This window comes from Lepidochelys olivacea (assembly GCF_965140295.1).
Source record: "Lepidochelys olivacea isolate rLepOli2 genome assembly, chromosome: 4".
Taxonomy (NCBI): Eukaryota; Metazoa; Chordata; order Testudines; family Cheloniidae; genus Lepidochelys; species Lepidochelys olivacea.
This window is the reverse complement of record NC_140414.1, coordinates 120,345,273-120,360,804: the sequence shown is the minus strand read 5'-3', so window position 1 is coordinate 120,360,804 and position 15,532 is coordinate 120,345,273. Positions and strand designations below refer to the sequence as shown.

The 15,532-nt window shown below is 41.4% G+C and overlaps 1 long non-coding RNA gene across 1 annotated transcript in view; it reads right to left on the bottom strand.

Annotated features, from left to right (window-relative positions):
• Positions 1–783: 783 nt before the first annotated feature.
• The window catches only part of LOC311520175, a 193,896-nt gene continuing 179,147 nt past the window's right edge, over positions 784–15,532 (bottom strand). Inside the window, exon 3 of the long non-coding RNA XR_014711508.1 lies at positions 784–944. This is a non-coding gene — a long non-coding RNA (uncharacterized lncRNA). The remainder of the gene's footprint in view (positions 945–15,532) is intronic.

Below are 15,532 nucleotides of genomic sequence, written 5' to 3'. Positions count from 1 at the left end.
TGTATCCCATGTCATTCCACTCCTCAGAAAGCTGGACCTCCTGCTGCCAACACAGGGGAGTTGTGATTATGTTACAGTAGTAGACTTCTGAACATTATCTACTATAATCTTTGTCATGACATGGGTCTTTATCATAACTTACTTTCTACTGTGTATTTCATACAAAGAATGCCCCCCCCAGTGCTTTACAGAATTAAACAATGACTAAATTTAAAAAATGGCTGAGGAAGGAAGAAATAAAAAGGCATAAATAATGGAGAAAATATGGGCAGGATTTTCAGTTGGCATAGCTCCACTGATGCCAAAACAGTTACATTGATTTATGCCATCTGAGAATCTAGCCCTCCATGTTTTAACCTGAGATTTGAAAAGTGCTGAAGCAGAGAAATGCAGAAAGGCCGTATGTCAAATGGCAGAAATTGCAGGGCAGAAGGCTCTTGCACCAAAATTGATCAGATTTTTGAGAACGGACAGTCAGGAGGACAGTGCTAGAAAAGAAGAACCAGACACAGAAATAGTCAAAGAGAGGAAAGAGAGAAGCTGGAGCAAGTCTATAAAGTAAGATTATTTTTAAACTACTTTTAGTGAGCCCCTTGTCAAACAACAATGAATATAAATTTGTCTTATATTATCTGAAGTACAATATATATTGCAACTTTGAAATAGTAAAATTGAAACAAGTTTAATTTACAATACAAAATATTGTGCACATTCTGATTTGTTATGTCAATTTGACCTCATTATTAATTAATATAATCTTAATTAATCTTCTGTTTTCTTGAGTCTCTACATAAATCAGTAGACAAACTTCTGGCCACTCTGCATTTTTCAGCTTTAAGATTATTTCCTCATTCAGCTCCCAGGCTCTCATTTGATCTTTTGCTGTCCTCTTTGACCTTAGTCTTCACACTCCAAATCCTCATTTCGACTCCTCTGATCATAACCTGTGAAGGTAAGGGGAGGGAAAGGTTTATCCTTAGCCCGAGCTTGTGTAAATTGATGTCTTTTACTATCACAGAAATTTAGGCTTGTAAAAATCTGTATTGCATTGATCTCCTGGAATTCAGGGTTATACTTGGCCTGATTTGATGTCACTTACACCAATGTAAATCAGCAACAGCTGCACAAGAGCCATGGGAGATACACCAATTTAATACTGCTGTCAGTGAGATCAGAATAAGACCCGTTGCCTCTAGCAGCAGTAAAGTTTTTCCATAGTTATAGCCTCCACTCTGTTGATATGTTTAATGGACATGATCTGTAGCACAAAAATAACCTTTCACATTCTTTTTATGCATATCCAGCAAAATTCAGGCTAGCAAACTAGTAAGCTGTTTATTTAAATTTCAGGCAGACTCATTGCTGCAAGGGGATTTGTTCTTGTCAAAAGAAAGGATTTGGGATGTGTGTAAATGGGAATTGTGGGACGGATATATGCCATTCAGTTGTTTAAGTTGGTTATCTAAGACTTCAGTAATTAGGCTGGTTTTATTAGAAGCACAATTTATCTATTTATGACATGGAGAGTACCCGTAAGAAATTCCAGCTGAAAATGCTTTGATTTTCAGGAGTGGATGTTAGTGACCTGAGACCTTGGGAAAGATAGAATATAAACATTCCTAAAGGGGAGTTGGCCAGCTCAGGTGATTGGCAATGGATACAGACCATTCATCTCTAGTTCGCTGACAACATTTATAACCGAGATAGGCCTGACCCAAGACTGTGGATCTGCCTCCTAAAATTTGTGGGTGTTTGAAACATGTTGTGAACATGGCTCCACAGCTGAATTTTTCAGTAGGAATCTATAGGCTGGGTGACCCCTGTTGCGTTTTGTTTGTTGGAGTAACATAAAACACAGCCCGCAGGGTCTTCCTATGGGTTTGCTTGGAGCCTACAAGGTCTATCAGCCCCGAAATGTAAGGAATTATTAAAGTTTGTGCCTTAGAGGAGCCCACATGGAACAAGACAGCAGGGAATGGGTAGGATGGAAGAAAAGGAGTAATATCAACATGATCACATGGTGCTCAGTGAAGCGAGTGCACAGGAGGATGGCGAAGGATGTTTTGTTGTTGCTGGCTTAAATAAATTCAAATTTGTAGTTGCTCGCTTAAATAAATGTCTTAGTTCAACAGTTTCTTGTGGCACTTCTGGTAGAAGGGGGTCTTAAGAAGGGTAGTGGCCTTGTGGACCAACTCAGGAAGAGTGTTTTATGCATAAGGTGTGGCATGGAGAAAAGGCACAAAGAAAGTTGTGGGACAAACAGAAAAATGGGGCACTGAAGCTGGCATTGTTTCAAGGGGACTTGGTGTTGGGGGGAGAGAGAATATATTTTTAAGCCTCTGTAGTGGCTTTGAATGGTTCCTCCCTGCCAGTGGCAGAGGGAGGCCACTACGCCACCTAGCAGCTCAGTGCTGATCAACAGGGAATTAGCATGGTAAGTCCGTTAAAAGTCTAGGACCCTAGCGCCTCGGGACAGGGTAATTGACTGTCTTTAGCCCAGCTCCCTGCCTGAGGCAGATGACCACCACAGTCAGGCTCAAGCCTTCCGGGTGGGGCAAAACAATAGTAGTCTGTATCCAACTCTTGGGGTATTCGCCTGGCGGCAGCTCCTCTCAGTTGATACAGCTCAGTCCCCGGCTTAGGAGCCAGATGCAAGGCAGAAGTGTCCGACTTCTTCCCTGGCTCTTTCTCATCTGAGCTCTTATACTTCCTGTTTTGTCCCTCTGCTTCTGGCTCAAGGGGCAGACCTGGCCCTGCCCAACCCGCCAGGGGTCAGGGGGAGGGTGGTTTTTCCCCCTCTGAGATAGGCCACTCTGCCTCACTACAGCCTCTTGAGAAAACAGACTATTGTTTTTGCAGCAAAAAGACTTGAGTCTCAATAGAGCATCTGTACAATTATCTCTTAGAAAAACATTCAATCTTGATTTAAAAATTGTCAGAATCTATCAAGACGATTGGTAAATTGTTCCAATGGTTAATTACCCTCACTGTCAAAAATGTACACCTTATTTCCAGTCTGAATTTGTCTAGCTTCTACTTCCAGCCATTGGATCATATCATACCTTTTTCTGCTAGACTGAAGATACCATTTTTACATATTAGTTTCCCAAGTAGATATTTATAGACTGCAGTCAAGTCACCCCTCAACCTTCTCTGCATTTCCCTATGAGTTTATATGCTGCCCAGCAGAATGGGGCTCTGATCCTTATTGTATTGTGATAGTGCCCAAATACATCAATTATTAATTACAATAAAAAGCTTAATGCAACATTAAAGTTGCACAGTAAAAATGAAAGTCAGTAAATACAAAAATTAAAGATACCAGCTACAATCCTTTGGTTGCTTTGCACATGAAGATTTTATGTTACAATTCTTGTTAAATTGTTTGCCATTAGTGCAACATAAAGATTTTAAAAATGATTCTCAGTTCACCCTCCATAAAGAATCCCAATTTATTATTGGAGAAAATTGGCCCATATTAAAATCTGCCCCTGTTAATACACCCTCTTTTCCCTCTCCCCACCTAAACTCACCATTTTCTAAAAATAATGCCACATTCTGTTTTGCCTGTGGATTCTTTACCTGACATTTATTAAATAGACAAAATCAAACACAACCATGCTTTTTTTGGTGAACAGGCCATTCTTAAGTAAGACAGATGACATAAAGCTTTTCTCCTACTAGGTCTATTCACTATAGTCCTAAGTAGCCATTTGCTATGTTTTTCCATGCCCAAAGAGCAACCATGTGCTTTCAGTCAGAGCTACCTTTATTCTCCATTAAGAAAACAACAAAACAAAGAACAAAAGTCAGATCTCCATGGGAGAGCACATAGTGTGCCTGAACTCTGTAACATGCTGCATCTTGACACAAAACAGCAGCTGTCTCTGTAGCAAGGACACTCCATCGATCTCTCCATTTAAAGACCCAGAACATAGAAAAATGGAAAAATCTGGTAGAATTTGAGACAATGCCAACATTTTCATAAAATGTTTACACCAACTTATAGAATTATAGGGCAGGGATCTTACAGTCTATTAAATTCTATGGGGTTTATAGCAATTTCTATAGAATCCTGTTGGTTTGATTCCTATTAAATTCTATAAGACTTTTCCATGAGCGAAGACACTAAAGGTAAACATTACTGTTCACACACTTCTCAGCATTGTTCCCTTACTTCTGCAACATAAAATAATGGTTTGCAAAATATTCACAAAGGGCCTGATCTTGCAAAGTGTTTAAAAGGTATTTAGGCTCTTAAAGAAGCAGATGGGTGTTCAGGAGGAAAACACTAATTTCAATGGGAGTTAGGTGCTTTAACAATTCCATGGGGTGCCTATCTGCATCTAGAGGCACCTAAATACCTTTAAAAATCTGGACCTTGGTTCTTCCTTTAATTCCCATTGAATTTATAGGAGTTAAGAAAGCTCAGTAGCTCACAAGAAGCACTAAGTACCTTGCTGGATCATGTCCATAAACAGCACCAGTAATGTGCTGAAACAGATATAGTGTAAATGCACATATTGAAGGATAAAAAAATACATTGTAGTGCAACACCTGTGGGCCTGGGTCTCATTTACACGACAGTCCCTTTACCCTACTCTAATGTTGGTGTAAAGGACCCTAAAGAGGATATAAATGTAATATATTCCTACTTTAAAACACCTATATCCTGCCAGAGTGGTATAAAATTGCCTCAGTGTAAATGAGACTAAGGCCCATCGTCCTCTTCTTTGCTCGACAATAAGGACTGTAATCTGTTTTCTGGGACAATAAATCTACCAGTCCCTGAATACTGCATATCCCCACGCCCTTTGTTTAATCTGAAGAATGTCTCAGAACATTACCAAACAGTGCATAAAAGATGAATATGTTAAAGTATTGCCATTTTCTTAGAATGTGGGATAAATGGACACAAATGGCATAAGGCTCAGCTGCACACAGACACTTATCTTCCACCTGTAGCTGCTGTGAGACGTGAAATCAGGTAATGACAAGAAACAGCTGTTGTAGAGCTTGTAATATACTGAGTTAAGAGTCATTGGCTACAAAGTCAGATCATCGGAACAAAAGCTGGAATATATATGGAGCATTTAAAGGGAAAAGACAGCTCCTCCTCCCACTCCCCAAGTTTGGGTGGGTTTTCTAGTTACTAAACAAGAAAATCAAGATAAACGGGGACAATGTGATCTGTAACTGAAGCCTGTAAGTGGAAAATTACTAGCATTAAATCATAAACGTACAGACAAAGGCTTATTTAGTGCTACTGACTACATTAAAAATATGCAATGCACACAGAAGCCAAACTTCAAATCTTGTCATGCTTAATAAAATATTGAACTAAGGCATAAGTGAAACTACCTGGCATATCTAAAAGATAGTCTCAATGCCCTTTCAGTGTTTTATTTTAAGACCAAGTACAAAAGGTTTTCACCTTAGCATAATTAACTTTTTATCATTAAGATTCAGGAAAATTGAATTGTGTTGGACACAGGTCATCATAATGAGAATTTAATGGATATGTATTACTATGCAAGTTAAGCTTTGAAAGTGTGCTAAATGCATTACATTACCATTGACCTATGAACATTTTTATCCCTGTGACTCTTATTCTTCACTGCTGCCGCATTAAGACCCCCTCTTTCCCCTCATCTCCTTAAACAATGATTTCCTCATTTTCATATTAATTGCATCAGTTAGCTGAGATAATGCTCCTACTGAAATGAGCAATAGGATGAATCATTGAAATGGTGCAGTTATTCTTTTTGCTTAACCAATTTCACAGGACCCACACAAAGAACTGCCTTAATTTGACTTTATATAATTGCTTATCATTAGGCCCAGCAGCCCCATGAAGTACCTTTATTTATTTAAGCCTCATCTCTGATTGATGGAAAATTAGTCACTTGCATATCTGAGGAACCCATATTGTTCTGCTACCAGGCAACTTGGTTGTAGAATACCCTGGAGAACTTCAAAACAAGCAAATGCTAATGCATTCTGAATATAAAATATGAGGAAACAAAGTGCAACAGCTAATGACACCCGGGAGTTCCTGTAGTACAACCATGATGTCACAAAATTGCTTTACCTGATCCCTGCTAAATTTTCTGCATGAAAGGGGAAAAAAAAGCAGACCTTGTTCTAGCAGAATATATATATCGAGCTATAGCTATAGCTAGATATTACATGTTTTTAATGCCGATGATGGCTGTCCATTACACAGCGTGAGCACTGAAGGTTGCAACATTCTTCCTTTTAAACTAACAAAGTAATCTACAGGGTTTGGAATTCAGTTAATCCACTTCTCCTTTTTAATATTCTTAAAGTATTTATTCAGGACAGCTCAAAGGAAATATTCATGCTTTTTCTTCTTTGTAAGGAAAAGAGGGGAGGGGAATTAACATTTCTAAGGCAAATTATGCTGTTATCATCGACTGACATACTCAGAAAGGATCTGGAAAAGATGCCACCTCCAGCATAAAAGAGCCATAGCACATTATCCTATCATGGGATTTGGGCTGAAGGATTGCCTCCAGGTCTCCTCTAAGCACAGTGTGTACTTTGTCTCTGTGGATAAGAGTACCTGTCACTGAACTAGATATCAACAGTCATTAAATCCATATAGTCATAATGTTGTTTCTCCCAGACATCAATACCATGATTCATTTTCCCCTTATATTTGCTCCTTCTATAATTCCACCCACATGCACATCATCTTTCTCCCTATCATCCTCCTTAGTTAACCTTTTAGATGCCACTGGCCTATTGCATGTGTCTGATAGAGAATTTGAATGGCCCCACAGATATATGCTGTGCATCATCTTGCTCCATTGGCACATGACTCAGAAAAAAAAATCCTGAAAACTGCCTTCAGCAACACAGAATGATTATTTATTGTTTGTTTAACATGCAGCACTTGCTGCACCATGAAACAGAAACTGAAGACACTACTCGCCCCAAAGGGCTTACAACCTAAGGCCCTGTTCCTGCAATGAAGGGTGGGATTTTTTGACAGTTCTGAGTGTTGGCTTAATTCTGTTCCCATTGAAAACTCCCTTTCACTTCAATGGGAAGAAAGATAGGCTAACACGGAGCACTTTTAAAAACCGTAGTTAAGATGCAGGCAGGTGGATCCTTGCTCCTGTGCAAGGAACAATTGACATCACTAGGGTCCTATACTGATTCAGGGCATATCTACACTGCAATTAAAAACCCGCAACTGATTCATGACAGCTGACTCGGGCTCACATTGGCTCGGGTTAAGAGGCTGTTTAATTGTGGTGTAGATGTTCGGGCTCAGGCTGGAGACCAGACTTTAGGAGCCTGCGAGATGGAAGGGTCCTAGAGCTCAGGCTGCAGTCTGAGACTGAACAAATATCTACACTGCAATTAAACAGCCCCTTAGCTCATGCCCTGCAAGCTTCAGTATGCGGGTGTCTAACTGCAATGTAGACATACCCTCAGAGGCTGCCTGTGCACATCTCATGACTGGTTTGGGGCCTAAAACACTAATTTTGCAAATTAACAATGGAAGTGACAAAGTCTAACTCTTGCATAGGCTCAGTGCTCTGTTATATGCTGTAGTTCCTCTGTAGCTGATTATATTAGTCTAAAATAGTCAAAAGTGATACATTTGTAGGAACACTTCCCCCCCACAAACCTTTTACAGATGCTATAATGACTGTGTTAAATCAAACCTCACTGCAATATAATGAAGCCTGACTGACATATTGCAGGTATGATGCTATGTAATTTTGTAAATTATTAGACTGTAATTGAAAGTAATAGTGTAGGCTACTTTTGACACTCTTTAAAAAACATCCTGAGTTGGGAAATAAAGACTGTGGTAGAGCTGCCAGGAACTAGCAATCAATGACTTAATTTTAGAAAGGATTGCCAGTTCCAACCTTAAAACTAGAGCTGAGTGAAATTCAGAATTTCCATCCCATAGGAAATTCTGGTATTTCAACATTTGTTTTCATCCCCAAAAAGATGAAATTTCAAATTTTTTAATAGACTGGAAATTCTGAATAATTTTGATGTGGACATTGTAAGTTTCCTGGTGAAAAATCTAAAATTTTTGGCCACATTTCCCTGTTGGAAAATGCTGATTTTGCATAAACTACATTTGCAGATGGAAAATTTCTGACTAGTCCTATTTAAAACTTGTGTTTGTGTGAAAGACTGTGCAGTGGGTTTGTTGGCCTCCTCCTCTCAGCAACTAGAGGTGATCTGGGAACCATGTTTTGATGACAGGTCAGTATTGGGTATGCTAAGTAAAGAAAGCTCCTTGTTATTGAAGAGCTGGGTGAGCAGATATCCAGTAAATTGGAAGTGGACTCTGGCCTACATCTTAGACCCTGACTTGCAGCCAAGAAGGCCAACATCCCTGAGGGTAGCAAGAGTACTCTCCGGAGCTGTAGAAGAGCTGGGAGTTGGAAGAGACTGGACCAAAGGGAATATAGCTTGAGAGGCAGGCTGTAAGACACAGTTGTGAGCCAAAGGGATAAAGAGGATTGGCAGGACTGGGATATTATCCTACAAGGCCAGGAGTTGCTGGGGACAAGCTTGTGGTGGCTAAAGATAGGTGGTCTTGTGAAAGTGTATCATGGTTGTGCCTTGGCTAGAGCATCATCTCAGAAGTTACAGTGGGGGAGGCAAGAGAATACTACAGCCAAGTAAGTGCTGGGGATAAAGGTGTAGTATGGCCCAGCACCAGGGAGAGCAAGTATAATGAGGTCTGCAGGGACCCAAGAGTGCTTGTGAGTTGGATTCAGAGAGCCCAAGAAAGGCCATTTCTTCCAGAATGCTTAAAGGAGAAGCAACTAGTAAAGTGGTGTTGTGGCCAAAGATGCGCCCTAGATGCTGGGAGCCAGCCAAGTGAGGGGATGATGCTGTAGGGGCTGCAAAAGCATTCAGGGTGAAGAGTTGAATCAATAGTTGTATCCTTTGTGCCTATGGGATCTATTTGCATCCTTTCCTCCCAGCCATTTCTAGTAAAAGATTCTTCTTCACTAGCCCTGTGTGTATGGTGCATGGGAGCCCACCATATGCCAGGACCTATATTGATTTAGTTTTATTTACAGGGCCTGTAGAAGCTAGTGGGATGTTTATCTTAATTTTTTGGCTGTCCAACTCAAGACAATGTGGGCCTGAGTTTCAGAGTTGTTGAGCACCTGCAGCTTCTTCTGACTTCAACTTGTTTTTAAATTTAAGACGTCCTATCTGATTTCCAAAGGGATCTGATTTACCACTACATTCATCACTACCCAGGGGTTCAACTCCATCTTTAACAGTCCATCACATTTAAAATCGGCAATGAAATACATAGTATTTTTGTAGGAAAAACGTTTCAAATACCCTTCTTTTAGTACAATATACAATAGTAAAAGTCTTTTATTAAACTATTTGTTAGCATGTCTGATGGACATATTTTCCCCATCAAATATGAGAGCGCATCATGCATCTATACACTGTGAACTGAAGTCAGAGTCCTCACAAATACATGGAGATGCGATTTGAACTAAAAGTACAAATACTTACCTTCAATACATCAGAAATGTTGCCTACTTTAAAGCAATCAAGCTTCACATTTCTCTCTCTCTCTCTTGCTCACTCTTCTGGGATCCTTAAAGAAAGCACTTTCAGTTCAAGGACATCTTCATCCCCAGCTCTTGTTTACTTTTCTTGTCACTGGTCTATTGCTCTCCTGAGGAACATTAAACATTTCAGTGGCACGACTTGCGCATGAAATATACTGTTGGCTCACCACAGAGGGCTTCATTTTAGGGCTTAAATTAGTGGGTCTCCTGTGAGTTGCTTATTACACCATTAGTCCTTAGATCTTAGGGGAAAAGCTATCATCCAGGAAATTGCCTCAATCAGATATACCATACCAGTTCTCTTCCCGCCTATCTCAGCAATGGGCTCTATAGTAAGAAAGGCCATTGTTCATTCAGTTTCACCTTATCCTGCTCAATTATTTCTCATTGCACCAAGACAGAATCAGTTAGTTTTTACTAAGGTGAACTTAGAAAATAATAGGGTTCAGAGTGGCAGCCGTGTTAGTCTGTATCCGCAAAAAGAATGAGGAGTACTTGTGGCACCTTAGAGACTAACACATTTATTAGAGCATAAGTTTTTGTGGGCTAAAACCCACTTAATCGGATGCATGATGGGTTTTAGCCCATGAAAGCTTATGCTCAAATAAATGTGTTAGTCTCTAAGGTGCCACAAGTACTCCTCATTTTTAGAAAATAATAGTGACATAAACATGCAGCTTATGTGAACAAAAATATTATTTTTTTCAGGGAGAAAAGAGAGACTGTATTGACCCTTTTTGGACATGTCTTTATTCACTTGCATTCTGCCTTCCCTCAGTTTGCAAGTTAAAGGACCTTTTCAGCTTTTCAGTCTTCTACTTTCACTTTTCAAATCCACAGAATAAAATATTTGTAATCTTTCCATGAAAATGATTTGAAAACTGCCTCACTCCACATCTGACCTAGGGTCAATTCACTTTAATAATCTTTTTTAGCATGACAAAGGATACAAATGTTGACAAAGACAAATAAAGCGCAAGTAAGTTCATAGACTCATAGAGGATCCTAATATGAGCAGGAAAGAATCTACTGATTGTGCTTCATGTGGGAACAAATGATATAGCTAGATTCTCACTGGAATGCCTCAAGGGAGACTATGTCAGGCTGGGGAAGATGCTTAAGGAATTGGAGGCTCAGGTGATCTTCAGTGGGATTTTACCTGTCCCTAGAGAAGGAGAACGAAGGCAAGACAAGATTATGATGATCAACAGATGGCTCAGGCAGTGGTTTTCTAAGGAGGGCTTTGACACATTTGACCACTGGGAGGCATTCATGGACAGAGGACTGTTCTCATGGGATGGACTCTACCTGAGCAGGGAGGGAAATAGACTTCTGGAATAGAGGTTGGCACAACTGATTAAAAGAGCTTTAAACTAGGAACTCAGAGGAGACAGCTGGGAGATGCTCATGTAATCTCTCTGCCTGATTCTAACACCGAGCTGGTGAGAATCAAGAAAGAGAGGATACAGCAGTGGAGAAAGGAACAGCAGTGGGTAGGGGAATTGATATTAAGAGGAAAGATAGTGACAGTACCAATGAAGCTAACAATCAGGTAGATGATGCTGGTAGTAGAATGCCTGTACCCAATAGGAGGAATCTGGGCAAAGCCAAGCAGAAACAACTAAGATGTTTGTACACCAATGCAAGGAGGCTGGGTAACAAAATGGAGGAACTAGAACTATTGGTGTAGGAAGTGAAACCAGATATTATAGGGATAACAGAAATGTGGTGTGATAGCAGTCAAGACTGGAGTACAGGTATTGAAGGGTATGTGCTGTTCAGGAAAGACAGAAATAAAGGCAGAGGTGATGGAGTAGCATTGTGTATTAATGATAAGATAGACTGTAAAGAAATTAGAAGTGATGGAATGGAAAAGGCAGAGTTTGTTTGGGTCAAAATCACTTTGGGGAAGAAAGCTACCAGAGGTTCCCTTCAGATAGTGCTTGGGGTATGCCACAGATCCCCGGATCTGATTTAGATAGTGACCTCTTTCATGTTTTTAATGAAATAAATACTACCGGGAATTGTGTGATTATGGGAGACTTTAACCTCCCAGATATAGTTTGGAGGATCAGTGCTAGTAATAATAATAGAGCCCAGATTTTCCAGGATGTGATAGCTGACAGATTTCTTCATGAAATAGTCATCAAACCAACAAGAGGTGATGCCATTTTAGATTTGGTATTGGTGAGTAGTGAGGACCTCATGAAAGAACTGGTTGTAGAGGACAATCTTAGTTTCAATGATCATGAGCTAATTCAGTTTAAACTAAATGGAAGGATAAACAAAAATAGAACTTCAGCTAGGGTCCTTAATTTCAAAAGGGTAAACTTTGAAAAATTAAGGGACCTGCATGAAAACCCCCCTAAGCTTATTTCTACCAGTTTAGGTTAAAACTTTCCCAAGGTACAAATTATTTTACCTTTTGTCCCTGGACCTTATTGCTACCACCACCAAGTGTCTTACAAATATAACAGGGAAAGAGCCCACTTGGAAACGTCCTTCCCCCCAAAATCCCCCCAAGCCCTTAAGTGACCACTCTCCCTACAATGTGCATGATAATCAAGGTAGGCCATTTCACTTTGGATGAGCTATTACCAGCAGGATAGTGAGTTTGTGTGTGTGGTTTTTGGGAGCGGGGTGAGGGGGTGAGAGAACCTGGATTTGTGCAGGAAATGGCCCAACTTGATTATCATGCACATTGTGTAAAGAGTTGTCACTTTGGATGGGCTATCACCAGCAGGAGACTGAATTTGTGTGGGGGGGTGGAGGCTGAGAAAACCTGGATTTGTGCTGGAAATGGCCCAACCTGATGATCACTTTAGATAAGCTATTTACTAGCAGGACAGTGGGGTGGGAGGAGGTATTGTTTCATATTCTCTGTGTGTATATAAAGTCTGCTGCAGTTTCCACGGTATGCATCCGATGAAGTGAGCTGTAGCTCACGAAAGCTCATGCTCAAATAAATTGGTTAGTCTCTAAGGTGCCACAAGTACTCCTTTTCTTTTTGATAAAATAAGCTGTGCTGAATGGAATGTATATTCCTGTTTTTGTGTCTTTTTGTAACTTAAGGTTTTGCCTAGAGGGATTCTCTATGTTTTGAATCTGATTACCCTGTAAGGTATTTACCATCCTGATTTTACAGAGGTGATTCTTTTACTTTTTCTTTAATTAAAATTCTTCTTTTAAGAACCTGATTGCTTTTTTCATTGTTCTTAAGATACAAGGATTTGGGTCTGTGTTTACCTATGCAAATTGGTGAGGATTTTTATCAACCCTTCCCCAGGAAAAGGGGGTGTAGGGCTTGGGGGGATTTTGGGGGGAAGGACGTTTCCAAGTGGGCTCTTTCCCTGTTATATTTGTAAGACACTTGGTGGTGGCAGCAATAAGGTCCAGGGACAAAAGGTAAAATAATTTGTACCTTGGGAAAGTTTTAACCTAAACTGGTAGAAATAAGCTTAGGGGGGTTTTCATGCAGGTCCCCACATCTGTACCCTAGAGTTCAGAGTGGGGAAGGAACCTTGACAGCCTGTGAAACTTGAGATCTAGGCCAACTGCCTTTCCCTTATGGCTAGTAAAACACGGGTAAATGCTTCCTTCTCATCAAGATAACTTCAAAGTGTCCTTTTAAAATAACTGCCCAGTGCTGGACCATAACGTCACCTGTACTGTACAAACTTCAGTGAAATACAAATGTAATGGCTGAGAGTTACACAAGCACAAAACTTGCTGATACACTGGGCACTGAAAGTGTTAATCACTGCAATGTTTATTTCTACACAAAATGTAGAGCTTTTGTCAGAAAATGCCCACTGGCTGTATCTCATCAGTGTGACATTTGAAAAATTAAATCAGAATCAAGAGGACCTTGTGGTATTTAAAGTAGCTGACGGGATCAGTTGCTTTTATGATAGCATTATTTCAATTTTATTCATTTGTACTGGAGCCAAATACCATACATTTAAGTCCATTTAAATGTAATTTGGATAGGATCAGTTTCACCCAGAGGCCCTATAGGGCAGATTGCTGCCATAACGTAATCAGCATATAGTGTAATAAAAAACCCAACCCAACCCAATCCAAACTAAAAGCACTCTCCATAGAACGGGAACTCATAGTGTGTATGGTGTTCAGAACAACAAATGACATGACTAAGGACAAATCATCTGTCTAGTGCTTGCCCTGATTAGCCAGATCAGACACTAATGGGAGTAGTTGTGGTTGGTGGAAAGGAATCAAAGTGCTTACTTCAGACCAATGTCTTGAGTAGGTTCTGTTGCTTGTTACACAGTTCCTTGCAGGAGTTGATGGGAGGTTGTGGGGAAAGCGAGCATGGACGGATCTCCTCAGTGGCAGATTTTCTGGCTCTGGCTCTTTTGGCCGACACCTTACTGTGATGCTATATGATTGAATATGACCATTTGTATCATTGTTGCTACCACTGTCATATAATTGCAACAAAGCTTGTACAAAATATGTCATCTTAGGTGTCAGTGGAAAAGGTATCATTTGCTAAGTATGATTATCCTGTTTATATGCACGTGTCATCTTTGTAACTGAAGTTATGAATATTGGCCAGGGACTTGTATCTTATACATGTGTTGTATTCCCAGGTAACACCCACCAGATCAGACGTGGGCAACTACGGCCCATGGGCCACATCCGGCCCGCGGGACCATCCTGCCCAGCCCCTGAGCTCCCGGCTGGGGAGGCTAGACCCTGGCTCCTCTCCTGCTGTCCCCCCTCCCCCAGAGCTACAGCGCCACGCGGGCAGCGCGGCTTGTGCCCGCCCACCTCCCAGGCTTTCCAATAAGCCTGTCCTACCGCTCTGAGCAGCCTGGTAAGGGGGCAGGAGGTCCTGGGGGGCAGTCAGGGGACAGGGGGCGGTTGGATGGGTTGGAGGTTTGGGGGGGGAGGTCAGGAGACAGGGAGCAGGGGAGGTTGGATACGGGGGTGGGGTCCTGGGGGCAGTTAGGAATGGGGGTCCTGGGAGGGGGCAGTTGGGGACAAGGAGTGGACGGGGGAGATGGATGGGTCAGGTGTCCCAGGGGGCCTGTCAGGGGGCGGGGGTGTGGATAGTGGATGGGGCAGTTCGGGGACAGGGTGCAGGGGGGGTTGGATGGGGGTGGGGTTCCAGGGGGGCAGGGGGTCCCAGGAGAGGGCGGTCAGGGGACAAGGAGCGGGAGGATTGGTTGGGTCAGGAGTTCTGAGGGGTGCGGGAAGTGGGAGGGGGTGGACAGGGGGTGGGGCCAGGCTGTTTAGGGAGGCACAGCCTTCCCTACCTGGCCCTCCAAACCGTTTCGCAACCCTGATGTGGCCTTCAAGCCAAAAAGTTTGCCCACCCCTGCACCAGATAATATTTACATCAAGGCCAGACGGCTATGTGTTGATAGCCCATTAAGTACACATCACTCTCACAATGGGCCATAGAAAAAACTTGTTCCACCCAGATATGTGATATGCTCATGTGATCCTAAACTCCATCTTGGGCCAGTAATTTTCCAGGCACCTGGGCTGTGAGCTTTGTTTGAGACAGTAAATTTTCAGGCATATGGCAGAGGATATAAAAAACCCCTGAGATAGCTCCATTTTGCCTCTTTCCTGCCCTGATTCTCTGGATTGTGGATTTACAACTAAAAGGAGCATTTTGAACTACGGACTGAGGACCTTCCAATCTTTTGGAAGTTACCAGAGAGACTTTACAAGCCAGCAGTTTATTCCATCACTCCTCTAATCCTGATCTATGAACAGTGAAAAATCACTTATATGTATACGAGCTATTGACCATTAACAACTCTTCTTCTTTTCTTTTATTATTAAACCTTTAGAATCATAGAATCATAGAATCATAGAATATCAGGGTTGGAAGGGACCCCAGAAGGTCATCTAGTCCAACCCCCTGCTCAAAGCAGGACCAATTCCCAGTT